General features: G+C 38.2%; 1 non-coding gene across 1 annotated transcript; it reads right to left on the bottom strand.

The window, feature by feature from the left end:
- Nucleotides 1-13,133: 13,133 nt before the first annotated feature.
- Nucleotides 13,134-13,240, bottom strand: LOC131230088 (small nucleolar RNA R71). The gene has a single exon (XR_009163813.1). It is a non-coding gene; the product is annotated as a small nucleolar RNA R71 (small nucleolar RNA).
- Between the last annotated feature and the right edge of the window lie 12,260 nt (nt 13,241-25,500).

Here is a 25,500-nt window from a genome sequence, read left to right as displayed (position 1 = left end):
CTGCTATATTGTAAGTGACTCTAGCTCATCTAATTTATCGTGTTACATGGTCCATACCGATGAGAACGAATTATGGCATAAACGCCTTGGACATGTACACTACCATAATTTGTATAGATTGAGCAAAAGAGAACTGATAAGAGGTCTACCTAAATTTTAGAAAGTAGACAAAATATGTGGCGAATGCTAGATTGACAAGCAAACTAGGAGTACTCACAAAAAGGTGTACTCCAATGCCACATCCAAACCGCTCGAACTTCTCCGCATGGATCTTATAGGACTAACCAGTATGGAGAGTCGAGGCAGGAAAAAATACATACTGGTAATCGTAGATGATTTTACCAGATTCACTTAGGTAGCCTTCTTAAGGGATAAATCAGAAACCCATGATGAAGTAAAAAGAGTTCTCAAACAAATCTAAACGAAAAAAGGTTCTCAAGTCTGTAAGATTCATAGTGATCATGGATCATAATTTGAGAATAGTAGTTTTGAGAAATTCTGTAGCGATCAGGGAATATCACATGAATTCTCTGCACTTAAAACACCACAACAAAATGGAATTGTTGAAAGAAAAAATAGAGTGCTTCAAGAAATGGCAAATATAATTTTGAGTAGTCTGAAGCTCTCTAGAAATCTTTGGGCTGAAGTTGTAAATACTGCCTGCTATATAATCAACCGGGTTTATACAAGTAAGTCAAATAATAAAACGGCTTATGAAATGTGGTTTGATAAGAAGCCTACTATTAAATACTTTCGAGTTTTTGGCAGCAAGTACTATATTTTATGTGACTGTGAAAATCTGGGTAAGTTTGACACCAAAAGTGATGAAGGAATCTTTTTAGGATATGCTTTAAACAGTCGAGCGTATCGAGTTCTTAATAAGAGGACCGGTGTGATTCAAGAGTCCATCAATGTGGTCATTGACGATCACTTAAATACACCTGTCTCTAGTTCAGATAATGATAAAGTTCTTCTAATTGACAAACCAGATACTTCATCAAGTCAAAATAACTCTGAACTGAGGACTGTTAAAGATCATCCAACCACTCAGATTCTTGAAAACCCTCTCACTAGTGTGCGGACTTGTAGACAACTAGAAGATATATGTAATTACTTGTGGTTTACTTCTCAGATCGAACTAGCTAACGTAAAAGAAACTCTTACTGACGAAAATTGGATAGTAGCGATGCAAGAAGAGCTTAATCAATTTATTAGAAATGATGTTTGGTATCTTGTTCCTAGACCTAAAGATAAACATATTATCAGAACTAAGTAGATTTTCAAAAATAAGTCTGATGAACTTGGTAATATAATTAGAAACAAAGCTACACTGGTTGTACAAGGGTACACTTAAATTGAAGGAATCGATTATGATGAAACCTTTACCCCAGTAGCTCGTCTTGAATCAATCAGACTATTTATATCTATTGCATATTTTAGAAAGATCAAAATATATCAAATGGGTGTAAAGAGTGCTTTCTTAAATGGCAATCTGCATGAAGAAGTGTATGTTGAACAACCAACGAGTTTTGAAGACCCTAAGAATGCCGATCACGTCTATCACTTAAAAAAAGCTCTCTACGGTTTGAAACAAGCTACCAGGGCATGGTATGAAAAATTGACTAAGTTTCTACTAAGTCATAATTTTCAAATGGGAAGTGTTGATAAGACTCTTTTTGTTAAGAAACATAACGATCATATCTTAATAGTGCAGATCTATGTTGATGATATTATTTATGGATCTACCTGTACTAACTTGACTGTTGAGTTTGCAGATCTTATGAATCTAAGTTCGAAATGAGCATAGTTGGGGAATTGAATTATTTCTTAGGGTTGCAAGTTAAATAACAACCTGATGGTATCTTTATTTCTCAAACCAAATATGCTCTGAACTTAGTTAAAAAGTTTGGATTTGAAAATAGTAAAAATTTTGATACTCATATGAGTATAACATTAAAACTCTCAAAGTACTCTACAGGTAAAAGTGTGGATCCTAAATTGTATCATAGTATGATTGGCAATTTACTTTATTTAACTGCAAGTAGACTTGATATTGCTTTTAGCGTTAAAATTTATACTAGATATCAATCTGATTGTAAAGAGTCACATTTAACTGCTGTTAAGCAGATTATGAGATATGTCGTAAGCACAGCTAATTTAAGTCTCTGGTATTCACATGATACTAGTGTTCAATTAGCTGGGTACATTGATGCTGATTGGGCTGGTAATGTTGATGATAGGAAATCAACCAGTGGTGGTTGTTTCTATGTTGGGAATTGTTTAGTTTCTTAGCAGAGTAAGAAATAAAGTTCTGTATCGCTCTCTACCGCTGCGGCTGAATGCATTGTCGCAGGTAATGTATGCACTTAGCTTGTAAGGATGAAAAGAATGTTAAGCGATTACGGAATTGCACAGGACTTTATAGTTTTATATTGTGATAATTCTAGTGCAATTAATATATCTAAAAATCCAATCTAACATTCACAAACCAAGCACATTGACATTAGATATTATTACATTCGTGAATTAGTGGAAGAAAAGACAATTTCGTTGGAATACATTTCGACCGAGACTCAACTTGCTGACATTTCCATTAAACCGCTTGACAAATGCAGGTTTAATAAATTAAAATTTGATCTTGGTATGTGCAATTTGAATTAATTATTCATGGATGTATGTATCATAGTGTATATATTTGTTAATTTATTTGTTTAAATTTTAAAATCATGTGCAAAATGCATATTTTTTTTTCTGTGCACGACCAGTCGAGGATGTACTTGATTAGTCATGGCACGACTGGTCGAGGACGTACTCGACCAGTTGTGTAGCGCGCTAGTGCTTTTAATTTAGGGAAAAACCTTTTTCTTCCTCATTTGCTCTTCCTCTTCAACGAGTCTAAACTCGACCGGTCGTACCCAACTTCTTGATTCTTCAAGGTTAGTGCATTATTTCAGTTTTTCTTAGAGACTCAAGTGCATATCACTTCATTTTCTAACTTGAAGTGATTTATTTCTTGTTTTCTTGAAGTTTTTCGGGTTTTCATCTCTAAAATCTGATTTTGAGAAAACTCATTCTACATCTTTTGCAACCTCTTGATTTCTTGTATTTCAAGTTGCAAATGGATGTTAGAGACAAAAAGAAAAACACTCATGGTCCTTCATCATCTAGATCATCAACTATAACAAGGCGCCACCTTCGGTCACCCGAAGATGATCCTCCCTATGTGCGGGATTTGAGGTTGCGCAATGTAATAGTTGAGCAACCTGTGCATGTTGAACATATTGCTCCTTTTGATCTCCTTCCTCTTCTCCAATCTATAGGATGGGCTAACATTCTACATTAGGGTGGGCCGACATACTGGTCTATTGTGCAGGCTATGTTTGCTTGCATTTCTGATTTTTCAACTGAAAATTTAACATTTATAATAGCAACTAGGGAAGGTCCATTTGAAGTTAATCGACATTTGATTTCTGGCTTAATGGAGATACTTGTTATGATGAAGGTATTCTAATTAGCTCTCTAGTTGATAAACCATCTGAATCAGAAAAACGTATGCTTACTAGAGCATTTTACAACATATACGCATAATGGAGTCAAAATGGGAATGTGCTCGCTTCAAAGTACTTGTTACCCAGATATAGGGTTCTTCACAGGATATTTATTTCAAATCTGTTTCCTTGTTCTGGGAACAAACCAAACTCACCTCTTTTATGGTTCAGATTTTGCGTTCCATCATCTCTGGTATAAATGTTTATCTTCCTTCTTTAAGCTGTTATTCCATCATACAGTTCTGTATCCATCCTGGACACAGTAATATGCCCTTTGCATATCTTATGACTGTGTTAGCCACTCATATGTTAGTAGCTATGTCTGTTGGAGAGGCTCCTATTCATCACCTTATTTTCAACAACTCCAATATTAACAAGATGAATTTGAGGTTGGCTATTGGCTAAGTGGATGGTGGTGGTGGAGCTGAAGCAGTGAATGAAGAAGAAGGCGATTTACCTCCAGATGATATAAACATGGATGATATCTTTAATGAAATTGAATCAGATTCTGATGCTGACCCTGACTATCAGCCTTCTGATTTTGCTGAGAGGTTGCATTCTCTTGAGGAATAGGTGGCTCAGATACGTGTTTCCCAGGATTCTCAATTTGCTTATATGCGCAAATATATGAGGCACCTTAACAAGGGTTTACACCAAATTGATCCATCTATTCCTGCTCCCTCTTCTGGATCTGATTAAGTGTTTTCTCATATGGCCAATATTAACTCTTATGATACTTTGATTTCTTTCAGTTTGTGAGACTGACTTTCGATGAACTTGGTTCATGTTGGTTACTTATATGTGAACATCATTTGCTTATATCTTTCATATCTTAACTAGTTTGCTCCCTTATTCCTCTTTTGTTTATTTTCCTCTTCCATATCTTCCTTTCTTCCTTTGTCATATTGTGACAAAAAAAGGAGAGAATATTTTGTTGCTTATGCTTATGGATATGGATTGTGGGTAGTAGCATTTATTTTTGATGTGTGCTACTCAGGGGGAGTAAGAAAGAAGGTGTTTAGTAAGAAGGTGTTTTGAATATTTCATGATAAGTGTGTTCTGGTTATTATAACTGTTGCATTATACTTTCTTGTGTATATATGGTGCGTGATTCTTTATTGAGCATGTAATGTTTCTCTTATTTTTAATGGAGTGTGTTTTGTCACTAATTTGACAAAGGGAGAGATTGTTAGTGCTATGGTTTCTTGCTCCTTTAATTGTCAAATTTTATAGTGCCAAAACCACAATATGTGTCTTGTGTAGTACATTGATATATCTGTTCAAGGTAATGCATCACATGTACAAGGACAATGCTTCAAGTCAAGAACAAAGATCTACTTCAAGAAATGAAAGATCATGTACATTGTTCACTTCTTTAAGCTTCAAAGTTCAATGTTTTAAAGCGACATCGAAAGACAAGTCAACTGTTCATAATCAAGACTCAAGGTGAAGTACAACTCATGTACTACATATTCAAGCTTCAAAAGATCTCAAGTACAAGCTTCATTATGTGTCGAGATCTCAAGGTTCATGAACTTCAAAATCATCTATCATCTGAAGGAAAAGAAGTTTCAATGTTCATACATCATAGTTAAGGTATGAATGACCTTAGATTGACCTTAGGGTAGGTCATTTTGAATACATAATTCAAATTGAATTATTTTATAAGTGTTTGGACTGTTCTTCAAGTAGTCCTGGACTCTGTTTGACTAGTCCTAACACTGGCTCGATTAGTCCAAGAAATTCCATGACCAGTCCTAAGTTTGTTGAAGATTTTTGAAATTTTTTGTCAAGCCACGACCAGTCCTGGAGACTGCTCGATCAGTCGTATGAACAGTGCACGACTCGTTCACGACCAGTCCTACAGCTAAGACTAAAATTCCATCAACTGTTTTTGGTTCCACATAACCAGTCGTGGATAGGTCACGACCAGTCGTGGAGGTCCCATGACCAGTCGTGAAAGGCCTACGACCAGTCGTGAAACGGCTTTATCTTATTGCGCTCTAATTTTCAAAAATCTGTTGGTCCTACGACCAGTCGTGACCATGACTTCTGCAACTATAAATAGAGCACAATTTTCAGAGTTTAATATTCAATTCAAGTATAATCAAGACATCACTCTGAGAGATAAGTTTGTAAACTTCTTAAGTTATATTGTGCATATTTAATATTCTCTTTTATTAGCTTTTTATATTTGATTTTGTATTCTGCATTCCAATCTGATTTGAAAGAGGGATTGAGGTATTCTCACTTCTTGGAATCAAAATCAAATAGAGGTAGCCCAACTTGATTTAATTTAAAATCAATTTAGAACCTAGAACCATTTCATAAGTGATATGGACATTGAACTTCTATATTCGAATTTCTACTCCGACTTAGTTCTTCTGGGCTGCAATAAAATGAGAATATCCAAGTATTTTACATTTGTGTAAATCTTCTATTTTTGGTTTCTTTTGAGATTGAACCAAAAAAATCTCATTCTTTTGGTTGTCTGAGGTGATCTAGAAAACTCAGAGTGTGGGGTTTTTTGAATTGTGTAAGCCCACTTGAAAGATATAATTGTGAGGGTTTTAGGTGAACCTGGAAAAATCTATTTTCATAGCGAACACTAATATCCACTATGTGAGGATATTAGGAGTGGAGTAGCTGTATGGCTATTGTTTAACAGTTGGTGTACACACAGGCGAACCACTATAATTATTTATATTTTGTGGATGTGTGATTTATTTTCTATATCTTTTATCATTCATGTTTATGGGATGTATTTGTGGATGTGAATGTTGTAATCTTTTACATTTCAAGCATTGTGGGAAATGTTGTAATAGGTTATATCTCCTTTCTAGCTATTTCCTTTTTATTCCTCTTGAGTTTGAGTTTTTAATACACAAATTGTTCTAGTAAGGTTGTCCTGCCATAAACCCTTGGTTTTTATGGTGTAAGGTTGTCCTTAGAACAACATTTGTATCAACCTCTCAATACTAGAATTTTGAGGTTGCTTTACATTTCCGTATTGTGGATTGTTTATAGTGCTATCTTTCCTTTAATTTTTTAAATTTCGCTGTTATTATTTTTATTTGGCATATGTCCTATTCACCCCCCCTCCCCCCCCTTTAGGACATATAGCTCGGCCTTTTAAGTTTACACCGCTGATACTGGAGAGTGAATATGAGGCAATGTCCTAGAGTGGGGGTGAATATGACTTTTCAATTATTTCTGCCTTTTTGAAAACTTGATTGCCTATCTTAAATGATCATTCAATTTTAAAGGTAGTAAGACAATATAACTCCAATGGCTTCCAAGCCAGTTAGAGGATCCAATCACAAAGACTATTAAAGATATGGAAATATAATACCTAGCCTAGTGTTGTGAGCTTGTGTGTGGAATGTGCTTCCTACCAATGAATAGCATTCATCCAATCATGTATACAAATTTAAACATTTAAGCATATATAAGCATGATTTAAATAGATGCGCAAATGAACATTCCAAACACAAGCATTCATAGTGGTTCGGCTACGTGCCTGCTCCACTCTCGGCACCCACACTCAATCCCAGAGTGCACTGGATTTCACTATTAAAGGTTTTAAATAGGTTCACCTATAACCTTTACAGTCCTACACTAAGGACACAAATTTATACTCTCCGCAAGACCAATTGTCCTACATCTAGAACCCATGTTTAGGCCCACCGGCCACGGTCCCATATAAGGCACCTAATGTTTAGGCCCACCGACCAAGGTCCCACACAAGGAACCTAAACGAGTTTGTGGATAGGAAGCTCTTAGCCTCAATCCTTCACAAGGAAGGAGGTTAACCTTTTGAACTCTTAAAATGACACTTACTTGTCAGATTGAGTTCTCTCTTGTAGCTTGTCTCGGGTTGCTAGATCTTCTCGCTCTCGAGCTTGAATCAGCTTCCTAGTGCTCCCCCGATCGCTTAGATTGGATTTACCTATTAGCTCAGCTTCATGATAAAAAACCTTGCATAAGATGTACCTAGAAGGTGACCAAGGTTATGGGAGTTGGTTGAATCTCCTATCTAGGACAATGAGTGGATTTCCTAAATTCATCCTATGGATGCTCTAGAGTATCAAAGAACCAAGGATTTTTCTATTAGTTTGGTCTTTGAACTCTAGAGAAGGCATGAGTTCATGTTCTTCATTAAATATGAGCTTTGAATGCTCATAAGAGTGAAGGATCACAATGAAGAGGACATGAACTCGTATGGATAGAGTCTAAATGGGTTAGGATAAGCTTGGGATACACTAGAGACTCTATAGTGTCTATTTTCACTATTTTTTAAAGTCTTACAAGCCATTTTTATAGAGAAAAGCTTCCAACAGATAGAAAACGTCTAGTTCTCGGTGCTACCGAAGTGACCTTCGGCACCACTGAACTTGCTTTGGTAGTACCGAATTAAAATTCCCAAGTTACTGACTGAAAACATTCTCTTTCAGTGCATGGCACCAAAATTTATTCATCGGTGGCAGTCGGTGTCACCAAAATACCCAGTTGATGGTATCGAATTAACGTTGTAAGCTTGTTGGATTGTTTTGAGTCCCTTTGGTCACCGAAGGTGCTATTCGGTGGCACCTTCATCCTACCGACAATGGACCGATTTTCTTATTTTTGTCTAATAGTTCAACAACTTAGGACTTGCTTAAGCCAAGACTATGGGATATAAAATATGGACTTGGGTTTGGCTTAGAATAGATTACCTAGGAGGGTTTTCCTATTTGGGTTGGGATCATTTATTTGCAAGGTTTTAAGATCGCAAAAGCGGTTCTTCGTCTTCAATGTAGCTTTTCCTACTTCAACTCCAGTTGCATCGCCGGTCTTCATTAGTCAAAAACTCATCCAACTATAAGACACAACTTGTCACGTGATTGACAAACATGAGTACAAATAAGTGTACTAACAATCTTCCCCTTTGTCAATTACGTGACATAAATAACCTAACCTATAACCATGTCATGGTCCATAATAATGACGTACTAAAACAATAAAGATTATATATCAAAAATAAAATTTACAACTCCAGACTTTACATGTAATTACAAAGTCATGCTGCCCCCCCTTAGTGTTTACTAAGAAAAACCTGCAATAAGGGAAACAAACAATTTCTTCAACAAACACACATTGTTTTGGTGGGTAGGTTTCTTCTCCCCCTTTTTGTCAGTTATTAGCAAAGAGTTAGTCAAGAAATATTCCAATAACATTTGAGAATGGATAAAATAGAGGGTGAGAGAATAAATCTTATGATAAAGTATGCATTAAGAGCATTATCCGGGCAAGGAATATATTATCATAAGCAGGCAACTCATATGTTAGATAAAAAAGATAGCAATAAAAAGAGTATCTAACATGAGTAGAAAAGATAATACAAAAAATTTATCAAAATTACTACCCTAAGGTTGGGTATATTAAGCCATTATCCAAAAAGCCAAATAAAGAGAGAGCCCTTAAGGGCATAAATATCTAAAAATAAATGTACTATGATTCAGCAATAACACAATAAAGATCATCGGGATGATCCACCCTCATACGGAGGGATATAAGAATGGCGAGTCAGAAGGAATTCAGTGATGTGCTCCCCAGTATGTTGAAGAGTGTCAAGACATAGTTCAATCCTGGAGATTCGATTTTCGCACTGTGGGAGGTGAACTTTTATATGACTTCCCTTCAAGAAGTTGATGAAATAGATCGTTCTGGCGAAGGAGGCGCCCAATGCTGACAGATAATGGACTTGGTGCAGGTACTGGGGTGCGACAAGAGTCCCAACCAGTGGCCATGGGAGTGTCTTGAGCGTCTTTGCCGCTACTCCATTCTTGCTGAGTTTTGACGATTTTGAGAAAAATTTTCTTGGTAAGATATACTGCCGGATATATTGTATCATGATTAGGGGGCAGTGCAAGAAACTTGGAGAGTTTGCAGATGATACTGGGAAAGGGAAGGCTTGTGTGGTGAATACCTTTGACAACTTGAATTAACTGTCTCACGATTAGAGTGGGTAAACATATTTTGGTTCTTTGATAGATATCACATAGGATATTCAGAACAACTGGTGAGAGTATATCTCCAGAAACTTCATAGGGATATGCATTGGTACTCCATATTTTGTGCAACACTTTTGTGGTAGAGTCCAAATGCAATGAAGATAAGTAGTTATTTCTGTTTCTGGATATCATTGACTCATCACACAGTGTTCTTGTCACTTCTTTCCAGACACTTGGATCATTTAAGCAACGATCAGTTGGTGAGATATGTGTGACTGGAAGATCCAGGAGTTCTCCCATCATCAAAGGAGTGATCTCCTTGAATTGGTTCATGTAATTGATGCTGATTGACGGAGGATCATCTCGAGTATTATGAAAAAAATTAAAAAATTGATAAACAAGGTCATATTGTATTTCTCCTCCTAAATAAAGGACGTTGTCCCACCCCATTGATTTTAGATATATATTTATCCCGTAAGACTCTATGAGACTAGGTCTGATAAATCGATCAAAGGTAAATTCTTTTGCCTTAGCATTAGAGTGAGGATAAGGAGTATTGGGTCCAATTTTTCTACATGAGGTTTCTCTTTTTGCATCTTCCTTTCCTTTGTTCTTGACCATGTTGTGCTGAAATCATAGGATAAAACAGTAAGTACAAGTAAAATAATAATTATTCTGAAAATGATGTTATATATATATATATATATATATAGTGAGTTCTTTTTAAAGCACTCTCTTTTGATTTTGTGTATCTGTAGTTCAGTGGGTTTTGGAAGACAATAGTATCCTTTTATGAGTTGATATGCAGTATGGAGTGGTTTGACTATTTTACCATTGCAATCAACATTACAACCCCCAGATGGTGTGTAATGGGACAAGGTTAATCGGGCTAACTTTTCATTGACATTTTTGCGCACACACAATCTTTTATAAGAATTTTTATTTTTATTTTTTGCAGTAATCGGCCTAGAAGGGTTAGGATTTATACCTAGTTCAGATTGATCCTTCCATGACATGTTTCTTCTTGGATTGGCTTTTCTCTAGACGGGGTTAACTCCATTATACAAAGTGAAGTAAAATTGCAAATGATCCGACAAATGATCCTAATTTAGAGATGTATAGAGAAGACAATATGATTTACCTTGGTTTTGCTGATTTTGGTTGTACAGTCCTTCACACAAACTTTGGATCAAATAAGAAATGGTCTAGCAGAACTGGGCAATGAAGGATATAAATAACTTGACGCGGCTCGATTTCGGTAGCACTAAAGGTAAGTTCGGTGTTACTGAAATCTTCTTGGAACTCAAAAGATCTTTAGGACTGAATTTCCTACTATGAATGATTCTAAAATGTGATTGCATGGTATGATTAAGAGGAAAATTCAGCATGAAATTATCAAAATGTTTGGAGACCAAGAATCCTCAGATTTAATAATTACACTGAGCATCAGGCTTAATCCTTTGTTTTGACTCTAATGCATATATAAGAGGAATGATCCTTAGATATATCAATATAATCCAAATGAACCAATAATCATTTGTTAGAAGTGGTTGATCAATAGGTTATGAGTATTCTAATATGTGTATCAACCTTTTCTGGTTCAAGGAAAGTATCATATTATACATGACATTTCAAAAGATATGCATGATACTTGTTATGAAGGTACTTTTTATCAAACTCCATGGATAATCAAGAATTTGTATGTAAATTGATTCAAAAATAATATTCCCTTTAAGAGTCTAGAATTAATTTTAAGCAATTGTGATTTACTTCTTGATCAAAATTCTTTATATATATATATATATATATATATATATATATATATATATATATATATATATATATATATATATATAAACATCTCCCCGTTTTAAAGTTCCTAACCCATTGACAAATATATCAAAAGATGGGTCAAGGAAACTTGTTGATTTACATGGACCAGATGTTACAAGGGCCCAAGTCATTTTTAGGGCACTTGTGTTTGTTTTGTGTTACCCATTTGGAAACCATTTTCTTTGAGCTAGAAGAGTATTTCTCTAAGTGAATTCCAAATGATTTAGATGTGACTTTATGATTTGTCTTGGAAGTAACATCATATTTCTTGATCATAGGACATTCCCATTTGTAATGTCCTATCTTTCCATAGTGATGACAATCAACTGGATCTTTCTGAATAGTTGAATTTTTCATCAATGATGAGGTGGAAGAGGATTCAGATTCATATCCTTGGCCTGTCATATTTTTGGACTTTCTTCCCATGCCTAGAAGTTTCTCAAAATTTTCATTGCTTTGAGTAAACTTTCAGGTTAGTTCAGCTGTCTAATAAGAATATTTTACTTCCATTTTTAGTTTCTTGTTTTTTCTTTTCAGTTTTTCAACTTTTAATTCTAGAAGTTCAATTTTCTTGATCAGATTGTCAAAAGTTATGCTTCTAACTCTAATTCCTTTCCCTTTTTTAATTTCCTTAAGATCAAGTTCATCTTCCTCATCCAAATTTTTAGGAACGGCTGTAGTGGTGGAGGCCATGAGAATTCCTCTCCCCTTTTTAATTTCTTCAAGATTGGGATTTTTTTACTTTCTATTTTTAGGTTAGGATTTTTCTGATTTATTTTTAGAAACTAACTTACTTTCTAATTCTAGGTTTAGAACTTTCCTAATCAGTTTTTAGAAACTAGGTTGTTTTTTTAGAAACTTTCCTTTCTAGTTTTAGAAACTAACTCATCTTTCTATTTCTATTTTTAGAAACTTTTTTATCTCTTTCTAGAAACTAATTAACTTTCCTTTTTCTTTTACAGGATCCTAACATAGAAACTTCTAATTTGGTAACTTCTTTCAAATTCTCCATCTTTCTATTTCTAGATTTCTATTTCCCTCTTTCTTTCTAGGTTTAGGTTAGATTCTAAAATTGAGGGCGGAGAGTGTTTCATGCCCAAGTGGGTCCGTGACAACACTCGACATCTCTTGAGTGAAGGAAGATTGGTTGAGGGGTTATCTATCCATCACAGGATTTGACATCACTCGAGATCCTCAGAGTTAATTGAGGTTATGGCTGCAAATTAACCTGTAAATCAACTGGTGAATTAGCCGTAACCTCGAGTTGCGGAAGTCCAAGATGAGAACGAGGTCAAATCCCACGGCGTGCGTGTGTAGGGTGTGTGCGCGTGTGGTGTGAGTGTGTGGGGGTGTGTGCGTGTGAAAAAAAAGAGATGAGAATGAGGTGCACCATGCACCTCCGCCTCGTACTTTATGAGATTACTTACAACCGGCGGGAGTGAGCACCCCTTCTTGTATGTTTTTTCCAAGAAATACAGGAAACATGGATATCAAGCCTGGAGTGATCCAACTCCTTCCAAAGTTCCTTGGACTTGAATCTGAAAGTCTATACCTGCACTTGCAAGAGTTTGATGAGGTTATAGCCACTTTATACTTTCCTAACATGTCTGAGGACATGGTCAAGCTGAAACTCTTTCCTTTCTCCTTGAAAGAGAAAGCTAAGACGTGGTTATACTCACTATGTCCGCGATCTATTGGCACATGGAATGAGATGATGAAGGAGTTCATAAAAAAATTCTTTCCATACCATAAGAGGAACACCATCAGGAAGTCGATCATGAACTTCGCCCAAAAGGAAGATGAAACATTCTTCCAATGTTAGGAGCGGTTCAAGGATCTCATCAGTTCATGCCCACAACATAGTTTTGAAACATGGCACATAACAACTTTCTTCCACGATGGATTGACATCTTCCATGCACCAATTTATCGAGATGATGTGCAATGGGGAATTCATGAACAAGAATGTCGATGAGGTGTGGGATTACTTTGACAAACTCGCTGAAACCGTACAATCATGGGACATCACCCTAAAACCTAGCACCATATCTAAGCCTACTCAAGTAAGGGAGAGAGGTGGGATATACTTGCTAAAAGAGGATGATGATATAAATGCTAAAGTGGTCAGTCTCACAAGGAAGGTCGAGGCCATGGAACTTAAGAAGGATAAGGCTAAGGAAGTTGTTTGCGGTATCTGTGCTTGCAACATACATACAACTGAAAATTGCCCAACGATACCTACTTTTTAAGAGGCACTAAATGAGCAATCGAATGCCGTGAACAACTACCAAAGACCTTTCGATGGACCCATTTCTAACATATGCAATCCTAGTTAGAGAAATCATCCGAACTTTAGTTGGAGGAATGGACAAACTGTTACTCTTTAAGAAATCCCTAACCAATTCTTGAATCAAGGGAAACCTCAAGAGGATCCGGTCTGAAACATATTCAAAACCAAGAGCTTATCACTCAGAGTATATTGGAAACCCTTCAAGACATTCAAAGGCCATACAAGGGCGTGAGATAAAAAATTTAATTGGGAAAAAATGGATTCTTCCTGCCCAACCTTTCCCCAATCCTAAACCACAATACAAAATAAGTGATCCAAGCTCTTTAAATCAAATGGAGTAAGCTAAGTTTATCACCACTCTTAAGAGTAGGAAGATAATTGATAAATCTATTTCAGTAAGGGTTGAAAAGTCTAAGGACTCGGAAGTAGATGAAATTGATAAACCTAGCAACACTCCATAAGAGTTAGAACTGGAACTCTAAAGCAAGCCGATTGCACCATTCCCTTAACAGTTGATTGCACCAAAATCTCTCTCAAACATTTAGGACATTCTAGAAGTGTTGAAACAAGTGAAGGTTAATATTCCTTTACTAGATGTGGTTAAAGAAATGCCTTCATATGCCAAATTTCTGAAAGACTTATATACGACCAAAAGATGGCAAAATATTCAAAAAATCTTTTTAACTGAAAAAGTGAGTGTCATCCTAAAGCAAGATGTGTAATGACCCTGAAAATTTGTGCTAATCTTTCCTTAAGTAGTTGTTTTTGGGGTAATTAGCACTATACTCGATTGCTTGTGAAATTTGCATCAATCACTTTAAATTGGATCTGCATGACTCAAAACCTGTAGATTAGTTAGCGCTATGTTACTCTGAAATCTGGGATCCATCGCTAAAGCCAGTTGTTCTTGAGATTTTTTGGAAGATCTGGACCGGACCTGGACCGTGCGTCGAAAGTCCGATAGCGATGATCTTAGGCCATTGCGGTCACCATGTTGGGCTTGACCATCACCTCAAAAATCAAGTCCATGTGATGTTCTGGGTCGATTTGATTAAGTCTGGAATGAAGAGTGTGAGAACGGTTGGAAATTTAATAAGCTTTTATGAAATTTGAGTCGTGTCACTTGCGTGATGATTTTAAGCAATCTGACCGTTGGATTCTGACCCAATTTCACCCTCTGATCAGGGAAGGTGGCCCAGGCATGTCCTTGTGCTTATGGACCTGATCGAGATTCGGTGACCGTTGAATTGAGTGTGGTCCACCACGGCTGATCGAAGATCCGGTCGGTAGGAAAACTCTGCTTGACCTAGATCCATGGTCAGTGAGCTTAAGTCCGACCTTTCGTGGTAATAGGCCCACCGGAAGTGCTTCGTTGGATCGTGAGAGGTCGGTTTTGGTTATACCCTAAGTATACCTTGGCCTTGGGGTTATTTTCATCAATGTTAGGCCTATTTATAGACCTTAAAACCCTAGCTTTCTTTTCCATACGAATTTCCTAACCCTAGCTAAGAAAGAGAAAGGAAAAGAGAGAGAAAGTGAGAGAGAAGTTGGTGAATCATCTTAGATTCTTTCTTGTTCTTCTTCATCCTTTAAACCTTCACTTTAGAATCGTTATTTCGGCGATTCTGAGTTCATCTTTGGGTAAGTTAACCTAACCCTAATCTATGTTAGAGCTTAGAATAGTCTTTGTGTTGTTGTATCTCATTTCTATTATTGCTTTAGGGTATTCTATCGTCGTTGACGAAGACAACTTGTCTGAAATCAGTTCGGTGTTCTTTTCTGGCTTAAGGTGCGGACTTTAAGTGTATAGGTTATGGTTTTCAAGGCTTTCAATGCCAGTGAATGGTTTATTCTTGTTATGGATGAGATTTCACATGCCAAATGTTATGTTTATTTCGCGTTCCTAATATGCATGTGTTATATTGAGATTTGTGTATTCTATATGTATGTATAAAGTATCATATGCATATAAAATATGAACCTATGATTGCCATGATTAATTGTCGTGTACTTATGCTAATGGTATATGCGGCAACTCCTTGGCAAAAGGAATTGTCTAAATGTTTGTATTTCAACATACGTCACGTATGTTGTATTATGCATTCTAAGTGTTTGTGAAAATGTCTGAATGATCTAAAGTGTGATATATCAACCTAGTATGGGCGTTGAGAAGTGATTCTCAACTCTCCCACTAGTGTGTATGATTTCCTTCATGCAAGTTACATTCTTTGTTATTTAATTTCAAGTCTTGCTTATGCTTAAATCCATGATAAGTTGATATTCTTTAAATGCTCATGTACTACATGATTTGAGTTGTTGTTCCATTACTATTCTAAATTGTAGATATGAATATCTGTTGTAAAGGAATGTGTGTGAGACTATGAGTAGTCCAGGAAATCGGTAATCGGCCTTGAGTTCGTGGCTGAGATTGTTTTCGTCACGTAGGACGTATTAGACGAACCCGAGTCGTATTAGAGTTGTCGACAGTGGTTTGGCCACGCGGTGTGTTTGCACACTCTATGTCGTTCAACGTAACGTGTGCTCGTGCAGTCGAGTTCGTCAAATAAGCCGATTGTCCAATGTATGTTCACCATGTATGGACGCTACTGTTTGAATCTAGGGTACCGAACTTACCAATGAAATCCTATTAACCATGGTACCTTGATCCGCTAAGACTCATGAGCCGGACATGGTGGTATGGGACACCGTGGTCAAGCTATCGGCCTACGCTGGGGTGACGAGCCTCCCCGTAGTGACCAGTGAGCAACCAAACTCGTGAGCCAATTATGGTGGTATGGGACACTATATTTGTGCTGTCGACCTACATTGATTGGTGACGAGCCCTTTGTAGTGACCTCGAGCATGCCTGGATACCCATTGAGGTGACGAGCCTTAGTGTAGTAACGAAGGTATGATAGGTGTGCATTGATTGGTGATGAGCCCTTTACAACGACCTAAAAACATATGATCGTATGAGATATCTAGGACTGACGACCCTAGAATGGATCACTGTTTGGATGGTGATATGAGGAAGGAATCTTAGCTTCCCAATCCTGCTATATGAAAAGGACTAATAACAACTTGGTAATTATATTCATGCACCGCATTTGCATGTGTTTTGTAGACGTGGCGCACTTTGAGGCGATGTCATGCGTAACGTAAGATGAAGACGCTGAGGGTGTACGCGTGAGGGCATGCATCATTTTGCATACATCCTTGCATTAATAAGAGTACTTAGGACTTGTTTAATTGTTCTGCTTTATCATTACTGCTTGATTGAACTGATAACATGTTAACTTATGCTTTATTGTTCCACTGAGTTGATCACTCACTCCCACGTTCTGGGGTGGTGTTAAACACCCACCAGACTCTGTCTTAGCTGCTGATGTTGTAGATGTGGATGCGATCTCTGAGGCAGAGCGGGAGATGGATGATGATGAGGCTGCTTTCTCTTTTATGCAGTTTTTAGACGGGTTCTAGTGAGCCTTGTTTTGATGCGCAGGATGCTGAGATTATTTTTGGGAACTAAATGATGTAACTTGATACTTGTAATTTTGATAGTAACACTTACATTATAACTTGGTAGGTATATGTACTTCAGGGATTCGCACATGTACACACATATGATTCTATAAGTCTTCTGCCTGCTTTCTTCACTTATCCCTAAATTATATTTGCTATTTGGCTTAATCTATTCCATGTTTCATGTACTAATGTAGACAACATACATCCATCATCAAATATGTTGCATAAGTGATGTTTTGGAACTCGAGAGCTGAGTTATGCTCGACCCCCGAATTTCAGGGCGTTACAAGATGTGCTAAAGAAATACAAAGATCCCTGTAGCCCAACCATTGCTGTGTAATTGGAAATTATCACATTGAGCATGCACTTGTTGATTTAGGAGCGAGCATAAATCTAATTCCTTACCGGTCTACGAACAGCTAGGGTTGGGTAAATTGAAACCCACCCGAACTACATTACAACTAGCTGATCACTCAGTTTGTGTACTGAGAGGGATAATTGAGCATGTGTTGGTCCAGGTTGATAAATTCTACTACCTGATAGATTTTATCGTCCTAGATACTCAACCCATCATGGACATGCCCACTCAAATTCCAGTCATTCTTGGTCGCCCATTCCTTGCCACATCAAATGTAATCATTAATTGTAGGAATGGAGTCATTAGTTTATCTTTTGGAAATATGACATTGGAGTTGAATATCTTTTTCTATACGGGCAAACAGTTAGAGGATGATGACGATGCCCATGATGTTAACTTGATTGATTCTTTTGTGGAGGATAGAACTCTGATGACCTTGTCCTCTGACCCTCTAGGGATGTGCCTGACCCCCTCTCATGATTTTGAGGATGATATGATTAGGGAGATGGGGACCATGCTGAATACCGTGCCAGTACTTGAAGTTAATTGGTGGAGGCCACAATTTGAAGAATTGCCTCAAATTGATGTAGTGCCTCTACCGTCTAACCTCAAGGCACCGAAGCTTGACCTAAAACCTTTGCCCTCTAATTTGAAATATGTCTAATTAGGTCAAGATGAGGCATACCTAGTGGTGATTTCGTCCCACCTTGAGTAAGAACAAGAGAGTATGCTCATATCTACTCTCATTGAGCATAAGGGAGCCCTTAGATAGTCGATTGCAGACCTCAAGGGAATTGATCCTTCAATTTGTACTTATTGCATTTATCTAGAAGATAATACGAAGACCTCCTGACAACCACAACATAGATTAAATCCAAACATGAAGGAAGTGGTTAAGGCCGAAGTTCTTAAGCTATTGGATGTGGGTATCATATACCCTATATTTGATATTCAATGGGTGAGTCCAACTCAGGTGGTTCCTACAAAGTCCGGAATCACCATTGTAACCAATGTTGACAATGAACTCGTGCCAACTAGAGTCACTATTGGTTAGAGAATGTGCATTGACTATAGAAAGTTGAATACCATCACAAGGAAGGACCACTTTCCTTTGCCCTTCATTAATCAAATTTTAGAAAGGCTAGCTGGTCATTTCTATTACTATTTTCTTGACAGATATTTGGAATACAATCAGATCGAGATAGCCCTTGAAGACCAAGAAAAGACCACGTTCACATGTCTTTTTGTCACCTTTGCTTACCGAAGGATGCCATTTGGACTGTGTAATGCCCCCGCCACCTTTCAGCGATGTATGTTGAGTATTTTTTCTGATATGGTAGGGTAATATGTAAGACCCGTATCCTAACCCGTACCATTCCATAGGCTTCTACGGTCCTCTCGGTTGAATTCCGACGACCCGCGATCTGTAACCAGCATTTGCACGTAATCCTGAGTCGTATCTCATATTCTAGAGTCAGCTCGACCTGAGACTTGTACCATTGTGACCTTGCATTTTGGTGGAGAAATGATCTCCACCGTTGATTTTGATTGGTGGGCCCACATGTAATGGGACCCACTTGATATAAGTTAGGATGTATGGAAGGGAGGGCCCATAGTGCCGGGGTTCCTCCATCACTCGATCTCTCTCTTTCTCTCTCTCTTTCCCTCTCTTTTTCATCTTTTTGTATGTGATGATGTTGGTCGTGTGGCCCACTCGGATGGACCCCACCTTGATGTATGTCTTATCTACACCATCCAGCCATTTGGTGGCCCACTTGTAGCATGTCTGTAGGTGGGGCGCACCTTGAAAATGTGTTATATTCAAACTGTCCAGCGTCTAGGGATGCTGGACGTGGCCATGCAGTGAAGTGTGAACTGACGGTGTGGTGCACTGACCACCAGGAAAATAAAAATATCAGTTTGATTCTGAACCTTGGGTGAACTGCTCATGTAGGCCCCACCTTAATGTATGGCTTGCTTTAATCCACACCGTCTATTCCATTCCCCAGCTCATTTTAGACGTTGAGCCAAAATATGAGGCCAATCCAATGTTCTAGCGGGCCATAGCATAAAAAACGGTGGTCTTTACCGTTAAAATCGACTAGGACCCACTTTGAGCCAAAATATACTGCATATTGGGCTCGTTTGGTCCGTCATGAGCCGTAGAATCCAATGGGTGGGGTGGATTCTCCTGATGCAGGCCCCACCTAGGAAAAATCATGGAAAAACCATTTTTTCAAAAAAAAATATATGAAACAGCAACGGGCGCTGCTGTGCTTTGGATGGACGGGCAGGGGGTCCCAACCGTGGGCCCCACCATGATGTGTGTGGAACATTAACGCTTGCATTTGATGGCCCCTTTACGGTAGCAGGCCCCCTCCAAAAATCAGTCGTATACAGAACGCTCAGGTGGCCCACACGGTGAGAAACAGTGAGGGTTAAACGTCTACCATTGGAACCCTTTCTCGGTCACAGAAGTTTTGGATTATTATGAAATTTATTTTTCCTCTTCAATCCAAGTCTGTGTGACCTTACCAATAGATTGGATGGTAGATAAACGTTATGGTAGGCCCCATGTGGGACCCACTGATGTATGTATTGTATTCCATCTGGACGGTGGGCCGTACCATGATGTATGTGTTTTATTCCACCGTCCAGATGGCTGGACGGTGGGCCATGCTGTGATGTATATGTTGTATCCAACCATCTATCCATTTCATCTGGTGGGCCACATGTGTGGACCTCACCATCTGGACGGTGGGCCACGCTGTGATGTATATGTTGTATCCAACCATCTATCCATTTCATCTGGTGGGCCACATGTGTGGACCTCACCATAAGGTGTGTGCCTTATCTATGCCGTCCATTTATATGGGTCACCATGATGCATGTGTTGCATCTAAACCATCCAACCCTTTGGCAAGCTCGTCTTACAGCTTGAGACTAAAAATAAGACAGATCTAGGGTCAAGTGGACCACATTATAGGAAACAGTGGGTTTGAACGTCGACCATTAAATTCCTTAGGCTACCAAGTTTGGACCTCTATGATATTTGTTTTTCCTCTAAATTCAGGTCTTTGTGACCTTATGAATAAGCTGGATGGGAAATAAATCCTATGATGGGGCCCACTGGAATTTAACAGTGGAAATCATTAGCACCACTATGAGGTGTGGTATGGTCCAGTTGATCTTTTGATATGATTCATTTTTATATAAATATTGATCTCTAAAAATAGATGAATTGTGTTCGGCCCATTTGAATTGTCCCATTCAACTCGGCCCATTCGTCTTGGCCCATTTAATGCGGCCCATTGATGTAGCCCACTTAATGTGTATGAGGCCTATTAGTGCGGCCCATTGATGTAGCCCACTTGATATGTATGAGGCCCATATGAGGTATTTAAGGCCCATGGGTGAGGCCCATTGTGATGTATTAGAGGCCTATGGGCGTGGCCCAATATGATGCATATGTGGCCCATGAGTGAGGCCCATAGTGATGTATATTAGGCCCTTGTGTGGGGCCATGGGCTCACTATACGTATGACTCTATGTGGACGACTCCTTGGGAGTAATGTTGGTTAAATATCCACATTGATGGCAATGATGGTTTAATGTCCACATTGTGACCTTCCCTTAGGCCTTGTTCGACCAATTATCTAGACCAATTTCGATTGTATAAATTGATTGTCAAAGCTGATTGTTGAAGCTGGATATTGAGGCCAATTATTGATGTTGATTATTGGTGCTGGTTATTGATACCGATAATGAGTATGTGACATCTTAGCATCATGATACCTACACCTTGGAGCCCACCTTGTGTATATATTGGGCCCTATAAGGAAGTCCAGTTTATTGCGCGATAGAGAGGGTAAGCAAGCCCACTTATTGCACTTAGACTCGGATCTACCCTCGGTGGGGGATATTGTCACGCTCCATCACTGTGATCACATGTGGGCAGGCGCACGTGGGGGGACACTGAGTGGGCGAGGCATGAGGACCTGAGAGAGCTACTAGTGATTGGTAGGCTATTGTGCTGGCAGGCTACTATGCACACAGTCAAGGAAGAACTTTGTCCCACATCGGGAGCATCGTCTGATGTTGTGGTGGTTATAAGTTGGATTCTCTCCTTAACTATCGTGACACATTTTAAATCAGTGAGCCTATCTTGATATTTGGACTAGATCTGTCATCCTTTTGTGGACCCCCATCATTCGTATGCATGTCGTGATGGATGATTGATTAAAAGAGATGCCATTTGACTGAGATATTTATGGAACTCCTTGTGAGATGGAGTTATCCCCACATGATCGCGCGATACGCACAGGTTTGATGTATGGCCTAGATGAGGTTGATGGTATTCATGACTTTACAGGATTTACATATTGCATTATACCTTCGACATCTGATATTTGGCTCTTTATGACTCTTCATTTGCATAGCTGATCTGTATTACGTACTCTGATATTATATAACTCATGGACTTGTCAGTATTTCTACTTACTCTGATATCATATGATTCATGATCTTGTCAGTATTTTTACTTACTCTGATATTGTATGATTCATGATATTACCAGTATTTTCGCTTACTCTGATATCTATATACTTGGCACTTACCTTGTGCACCCACTTACACCACCTTCTAAGCTTTCTTTAAGCTTATGCATGATAGATGCGTGCAGGTGATGTTAGGTTGTAGCAGCGTGGAGCTTGGAGCATGTAGCTGTCTTCCGGAGCTTTGATCTTATTTTAACATATGTATTTCCCCTTTTAACATTGTATTCAAAGTTTATATTAGTGGATATGTGATGATGATATTGCCTTTGTGATTTGGGTAAACTTGTGGTTATGCTTATTATAAGACAAATGTATATTGGAAAATCCTCCTTGTAGGATCCCAGGATCGAAATCTGGTGTATGCACGCTGGGAGCCGACAATGGGGTACTACGGAGGCTGTCGACACCGGATTCGGCGATTGGAAATTTTGCGAGCCCGATTTCCGGGTTTGGGACGTGACATAATATTTAGAGGTCTTCATGGATGATTTCTCAGTTTTTGGTCCATCCTTTAGCGAATGCTTGGATAATTTGAAAAATGTGTTGCAGCAATGTGAGGAAAAGAATTTGGTATTGAATTGGGAGAAGTGCCATTTCATGATTCATAAGGGAATTGTCCTTGGACATATCATTTTGTCCAAGGAAATTGAGGTAGATAAGGCTAAGATTGATCTTATCTCTAACTACCTCCACACATGAACATACGAGACGTGCGATCCTTCTTAGGACACACTAGTATTTATAGGAGATTCATAAAGGACTTTAGTCACCTCTCTCGTCCTCTATGTAGAGATAGCCATTGAAAATCAGGAAAAGACAACGTTCACATGTCCCTATGGCACTTTTGTTTATCGAAGGATGCCATTCAGACTGTGTAATGCCCCAGCCACTTTTCAACGATACATGTTGAGTATTTTCTCTAACATGGTGGGGCAATATTTAGAGGTTTTCATGACAACTTCTCTATCTTTGGTTCATCCTTCAGCAAATGTCTAGAAAATTTAAAAAATGTGCTGAAGCGATGTGAGAAAAAGAATTTGGTACTAAATTGGGAGAAGTGTCATTTCATGGTTTCTAAGGGAATAATTCTTGGACATATAATCTCGTCCAAGGGAATTGAGGTAAGCAAGGCCAAAATTGACCTTATCTCTAACGCACCTCCACTTAAGAGCATATGAGACATGCGATCCTTCTTAGGACACGCAGGATTTTATAGATGATTCATAAAGGACTTTAGTCACTTCTCTTGTCCCTTATGCAATCTACTTTAAAAGGATGTACCATACGAATGGACTGAGCAATGCCAAGAAGCTTTCACTAAGCTCAAGGCCAGGTTGACTATCGCACCTATCATGCAGTCACCCGATTCGAGAATACCTTTTGAGATTATGTATGATGTGTCTGAGTATACTATTAGGGCGGTGTTGGGCTAGAGAAAATAAAAGAAGCCCTACGTTATTCACTATACAAGTAGAACTTTAAATCCTAACTAAGTGAATTACTCTACTATGGAGAAGGAACTCCCAGCCATAGTATTTTCTTTAGAGAAATTTAGGTCCTACTTGATCGGATCCAAGATCATCATTTACACTAATCATGTGGTGCTCAAGTACCTTCTTGTTAAGAATGATGCTAAGCCCTGCCTGATAAGATGGATCCTCCTAGTCCAAGAATTTGATTTGGAAATACGAGACAAAAAGGGTGTAAAGAACGTAGTGGTCGACATCTTTCCAGACTTGATCTCCCTAATTCCCTTAAGATGACACTTATAAATGACATGTTCCCTGATTAACAAAATTTTAAACTCTCCCACCTACCTTGGTTTGCTGACATCACAAATTATCTTGCTATAGGTTTCACGCCAACTCACTGGACTACGCAAGATAAGAAAAAATTCTTCGCCGAAGTTCATAAATTTTTTTGAGATGACCTATATTTATTCAAATATTACCCAGATCAAATTCTAAGGAGATGTGTCCCAGACAATGAACACCAAAGTGTCAATTCCTTCTGTCACTCTCAGGCATGTGGTGGTCACTTTTCTGCTAAAAAGACCACAACCAAAATTCTCCAGTGCGGCTTCTATTGGCCTACTATGTTCAAAGATACTTATGAGTTTTGCAAAGCTTGTGAGCGTTCTCAGAAATTGATAGCATTGTACCGTCGAAATATGATGCCTTTGAATCCTATTATAATGATTGAAGCATTTGATTGTTGGGGCATCGACTTCATGGGGCCATTACCCCAATCCTTTGGGAATTTGTACATTTTGCTAGCAGTAGACAATGTCACTAAATGAGTCGAAGTGATCCCATGCCAGAATAAGACCATCAAATGGTCATTAAATTCTTAAAAGAAAACATTCTTTCTTAGTTCGGAACACCTCGAGCGATCATTGGTGATGGAGGTTCACATTTCTGTAATAGGCCATTTGCAAACTTAATGAAGAAATACGACATCTCTCATAAGGTGAGCACTCCATACCACCCGCAAACAAGTGGGAAAGCTAAGATTTCTAATAAGAAAATTAAACACATTTTGAAAAAACGGTGAACCTGATCACAAGGATTGGTCAATTCGCTTGACCGATGACTTATGGGCATACCGTACTGCTTTTAAAACCCCAATTGGAATGTCTCCCTTTAGACTTGACTATGAGAAAGCTTGCCACTTGCCTGTGGAATTAGAACATAGAGCCTATTGGGCTATTAAAAATCTAAATTTTAACCTGGGTAACACTGGCTCGCTACGCAAACTTCAAATAAACGAACTCGAAGAAATTCAGAATGATGCATACGAAAACTCGAGAATTTACAAGGACAAGATGAAGGTGTTCCATGACAGGAACATCCTTCAGAAATTATTCCTGACTGGTCAAAAAGTCCTCCTGTATAATTCTCAGTTACATCTTTTTCCGGGTAAACTCAGATCTCGTTGGACCGACCCTTTTACTGTTACTAATGTCTATCCTCATGGGGTCGTCGAGATTCAGAATCCAATGAATGACAATGTTTTCAAAGTGATGGAAATCATTTAAAGCCATTTGTTGAGAAATTTGATTCAAAGGACATGTCCATACTTCTGATTGATCCTGTTTACCAGGATTAACATCCTAGTCTGATGGAGGTGTAGTTAGATTTATTGCTTTCATAAGATTTAGGACTAAGATAGTTTGCTTTCAGCTGTTTAGTCGTTGTGCTAACCCATCTTCATATTAAGAACTTTGGAAGAGCTGCAATTCACCTTTTTCAAGTACTACCTTTCCTACACTTCTTTATTCTTTTCATTGTCTCATTTGTTTTGAATACTTACATCTTTTACATCAAGGACAATGTAGATTTTAGGTTGGGGGTATGGATTAGGTAAACTAATCAGTGTTTTCTTGTTTTCTTAGTTCT

The sequence above is a fragment of the Magnolia sinica genome, chromosome 16, assembly GCF_029962835.1.
Source record: "Magnolia sinica isolate HGM2019 chromosome 16, MsV1, whole genome shotgun sequence".
NCBI lineage: Eukaryota > Viridiplantae > Streptophyta > Magnoliopsida > Magnoliales > Magnoliaceae > Magnolia > Magnolia sinica.
Note: the sequence above shows the minus strand (reverse complement) of the source record. Positions and strands in the feature narration are given on the sequence as shown.